The sequence below is a fragment of the Myxocyprinus asiaticus genome, chromosome 22, assembly GCF_019703515.2.
Source record: "Myxocyprinus asiaticus isolate MX2 ecotype Aquarium Trade chromosome 22, UBuf_Myxa_2, whole genome shotgun sequence".
In the NCBI taxonomy this organism is placed as follows: domain Eukaryota; kingdom Metazoa; phylum Chordata; class Actinopteri; order Cypriniformes; family Catostomidae; genus Myxocyprinus; species Myxocyprinus asiaticus.
The window spans coordinates 31014201-31018263 of record NC_059365.1 but is presented as its reverse complement, the minus strand read 5'-3'; the positions used below and the strand labels follow the sequence as shown (position 1 = coordinate 31018263).

Here is a 4063-nt window from a genome sequence, read left to right as displayed (position 1 = left end):
ATGCAGAAGGTTGATTGTATTTGATGGTTTTGTTTGTAATTTGAATGCAAAGTTTGGTTTCTATGACAGATAATATGGTTTTGACTACAGTGTTTACTTTTGGGTCAAAAGCCAAGGGTCTGGCCAAAATGGTGTGAGTATCAAGACGTGTGTTTAGGGTTTTGAGAAAATATAGTACACATTCAAGAAATGTGTGTTAGCAATCGAGAAAAACTGTAAAAAAAAAAAAAAAAAAAAAAAAGAGAGAGAACAGAATGTAAGGTATGACAGGTTTGCAGTTACAACATGTAGCCTACATGTTTGTAACCATAAAGCCTCTTTTCTACACCACTGTTTAAGCATCCTTTATAGAAACAACCCAAACTTCCTTTACTAGTTCAGTTATTGTAGTAGAAAAAAATGTGTGTCTGTGACAGTGGGCGAGCGATCAAGAAAAAACCCGTTTTTGGATTCTTTTCACAACATTCATCATAAAATACAAGAACAGAATGTAAAAGCTGCATATTATGGCCATGTGTTCTAAGGGTCAATGATGAAGTGATGCTAATTTTTGTCCAGATCTATTATATTACAAATACATAAAAAAAAAAAAGTGCAATTCACACAAACAATTTACTTGAATACACCTCCTCTATGATGAGCATATTTTCAATTGCTGAGTTTAAAGACATACTGATCTTTTTTTCTGGGGCTTAAATAAAAAAAATGTCATGTGGTGCCTGGAGACAGTAAAAAAAAAAAAAGGTCAAAGTCCCATTAAAAGCTGAAATTCAAAAAATAAAAAAAAATGTTGGTATGACTGGTGCAGAATAATCTTTTATTATTATTTCTTAAAAACAATAAGCAGTGAAACAATTATTTTAAAATATGTTTCATATTTAAAAGTGCTTTTGTCCACCAAATCAAAGTCGTTGTGTAACCGACATGTAGGTAGCCATTTTGTTGTTTATGTTGACCATAAAACCATAAAACACAGCGGACACCTTTAGACCCTCAAGACTGAGCACGACGTTTTAAAAATCATCTGATATTATTTTGATATTTTTATGAAAAGGCACATTTTGTTCAAATTATGTGATGTAATCCTGAGAAAATGTGATCTTTTTGAGTCAAAAATTCATAATATTTGAAAACCTTTTAAAAATTAATGATTAAGTTTATGCTCTCATGTATTCAAGGTGCAAAGAAAGTATTATTATACTTTTTACTTGATGTTTACACCATATGACAATTTGAAAGTTTTAAATATTTTTGTAAAAAATGCTATAAAGTTTTTTTTAGAAATGTATGAAACCAAATTGGACACAAAGATTAGATTTGCGAGAAGTGTTCTTAACTAACATCCCCCTTGAATTTATTTTTTACAAATCGACCGCTGTGGATGAAGATGTTTTAGGATGGAGATCATGACATAAATAATCATAATAATAACCCTGTCAGTCATCTGATGCGTGTTTGCAGATTCATTGCAACTTTGATTCCCCTTTTGAATTCCAAATTAATGTGATTTGTTTACAGCATTTTTTGTGGTTATGTCATATTACATTTTAATGCATGGCATGCAGTTCACTCCCTCTAGGAGTGCATGTGAAACAGTCCATGTGCAGTATGCAAGTCCTGAACTATCAGTGCACTGAACTGTGGGCAAGATTGACTTTGACCCACATGTCACTGTAGCCCTGATTTAGATATGTGATGTAAATGTTTATGAAGTCATCTTCTGCTGAGTAAGCAGGCCTGAGTGTAATGTGTGGTGCATGCATGCCTGTGTTTGTGTGTTTGCAATTGAATGCATTAGCCATGGTGTCTGCAGGGTTCTTGTGTGTCAGACATTAAGGACATCTGTTTGGACACACACACACACACAACATCTCTCTCTCCCTGGGTTTCACCCCCTCTCCCCTGTGGCAGGCTATTTCAGATACATAGACCAGAACACTTGACCATCACCCTTCTGAACAAAGACTTTAAAGTTTTATTCTTCCTAAATTATTTTAGTAGATTTTCAAAACTGAAAAGATATCTAATTTCATCAGGTAGAAATCTTTCTATTTAAAAAATGTTTTTGTAAGTTTAAGAAGTCTGACTACATAACATTAGAAAATAAAGACGAAAAGAAAATATATTTTTCTCTCTCTCTTCCTGTTTTGTTGTCTTTTGATAAACTCATGTGGTATATTCTTCTCTGCAATAAAAAGATGTGTTTTTACTTTTATATTCTGGCCACCTCTCCATTCAAAAAAAGTATTTTTGTCTTGTTTTTCAGTAAAAATACCGAAACATTATTAAAACAAGATAAATTTACTTGACAAGCAAAATGGCATGAGATATTTTGTCTTGTTTTCAGAGAAATCAAACTAAATTTAGTGGTTTATGCTTAAAACAAGACAAACAATTTGCCAATGAGGTAGGAAAAATACACCTATTTCAAAGGGAAAACAAGTTAATTTTTCTTACCCCATTGGCAAGTTTTAAGCATAAAGTTGAATATTCCTGGTTCAATACAAGTTGAGCTCAATTGACAGTATTTGTGGCATAATATTGATTGCAACAAAAATTTATTTTGGCTTTAAAAAAAAAAAAGAAAGAAGCAAAAATCTGGGTTCCAGTGAGGCACTTCACAATGGAAGTGAATGGAGACAATCCATAAACATATAAATACACACTGTTTAAAAAGTATAGCCACAAGACATAAACAATATGTGTTAAGATTTCAGTGTGAAAAAAATCACTAATAAACCTTTTCTGTGTAAAGTTATAGCCAATTTTACAACTTCATTGTAATGACGATGTAATGTCAACAAACCCTAAAATGGCTGTAAAAACAACGATTTAAACAACTTTACAGCTCAAATAATACATGAGTTTTAACAGAATAATTAATGTAAGTGCTTTTATAAAATTATAAGGTCACATTTCTGCCTTTAAACCCTCCAAAAATTTTACCCATTCACTGCCATTGTAAGTGTCTCATTGTAACCACGTTTATTTACTTTTTTTTTAAAGAAAAGGAGGGACGAGACAAAATTGTTTTTTGTGGTAATCAATATTATGCCACAAATGCTGTATCAAACCCGAAATATTCCTCTAATATCTTATGCCATTTTGCTTGTCAAAGTAAATATATCTTGTTTTAAGAATACTTAGATATTTTTACTAGGAAATAAGACAAAAATAATAATGAAGAAAAGTATTTTTGCAGTGTAGTGTGTTTTTGTGTATTCAGCATGTTTTTTCTGCTTTGCCCTTTTTTCTCCCTGTTGATCCCATCTTTATAATTGTTTTCTACCTCCCTGCTTATATCTTTTATATATTATATCTATATATATGAAATAGATATATTTCTCTTCCTCTTCTACTCTCACCCAACCTTCTGTTGAACTTTCTTTATTCTCATATATCCCTCTGTTTTATTTCTTTATTTAATGCTTCTCTTGATGTTGGAAATATTGCATCTTGTTGTGTATCGTGTTTAGAGTAGAATTGAAGCTACGAATCGGCACTGAACACAGTTTTTTGTTTACATTCGCAACCTTGGTATTGATGTTCATGTTCATTGTTTTCCTCATAGATCCATTTTATACTGCCTGAAGGGAATTGTTACAGTTCTGAATAAGAATATTGCATTTTGTGAACACATTCCTGAATACAATCTGATCATGTCAATATGTCTCGCAGAACTGTGAGAGCATGAATGTGTGTGTGAGATCATTATCATCAACTCCACGGTACTACTTGTCACCCTTCCTCTGAATAAAACACCACACACATGGGTTTAAGCAGATGTCAAATCTCTCCCCCTGGGGTATCATCAACTTACAGCCTTCACTGTTTCTCTCACTCTGTACTTCCTCAGACATGTCTGATGCCTTTGCTCTTCCCTGTAGTATTTTTTTCTTTGACAGACAGGAGTGAAAAGGGGCCTCCACTTGCAAATTACATCTCTCTCCTGCTCCATCTCTCCTGTCTCTCTCATATAGTCTGTCTCCATCTCTCATCCTTTCCCCTCCCTGTGTAATTAACTAGGTTTCATTAACAAACCTTTGGGCTTTGGGGTTGCTAT

General features: G+C 33.0%; 1 protein-coding gene across 8 annotated transcripts in view; it reads left to right on the top strand.

Moving 5' to 3' along the window:
• The window catches only part of macrod1 (mono-ADP ribosylhydrolase 1), a 115225-nt gene that overhangs the window by 56722 nt on the left and 54440 nt on the right, over positions 1 to 4063 (top strand). The gene's annotated exons all lie outside the window — the stretch shown is intronic.